Genomic DNA, 660 nt, shown 5'->3' on the forward strand with positions numbered 1-660 from the left:
ACACACACACACACACACACACACACACACACACAGACAAGTTTGCAGACGAGGCACTTCACTCTTGAATAATGCAAGGCTTAATTACAACTCTCCACTGACTCCATTCCTCTTTCTCCCTCTTTAGAGTGGTCATTAGCAGAGAGAGAGAAGAAACAGAGAGAGTTGAAGACAGAGCTATGGAGAGAAAAGATAAATTCACAAGTGTGAACATTAAACAAAGCAGCAAGTCTCTCTCTCTCCCTGTGTCTTTCTCTCTAATGCCATTTTCTATAATCATACAGCCATTAGTGTTCTTTCTGCTCCTGCTGATTTGCTTTGCTGTCAGGCAGAGGAACAAAATGGACGGTGTTAGATTCAGAGCAGGTGGTAAGCTCGGCCCGCCGTGCCGTGTCACCATTAGACATGAATTTACCCAGTAAGCCCTGCTGAGAACTCAGCAACCGCACCAGACAAAATAGCACTCCATCTCTTCTTTCATCTTCAGGGTATGACACTATCTACTCCATCATACATTCCCTCTCATTACACTAGTAGCTTAATATTCCCTCAGGGATCAATAAAGTACTGCGTCCTTATCTTGTCCTATCCATCTCGTATATCTCCCAATCTCGCTTAATCTCTTTCTCTTACTGTCTTTTCATCTCTCTATATGAGCGT

At 43.3% G+C, this 660-nt stretch overlaps 1 protein-coding gene across 11 annotated transcripts in view; it reads left to right on the forward strand.

The window, feature by feature from the left end:
- utrn (utrophin) overlaps nucleotides 1-660 on the forward strand; it is a 185,434-nt gene that overhangs the window by 126,552 nt on the left and 58,222 nt on the right. The window lies entirely within an intron of this gene.

Source organism: Etheostoma spectabile, chromosome 18 (assembly GCF_008692095.1).
Source record: "Etheostoma spectabile isolate EspeVRDwgs_2016 chromosome 18, UIUC_Espe_1.0, whole genome shotgun sequence".
Classification (NCBI taxonomy): domain Eukaryota; kingdom Metazoa; phylum Chordata; class Actinopteri; order Perciformes; family Percidae; genus Etheostoma; species Etheostoma spectabile.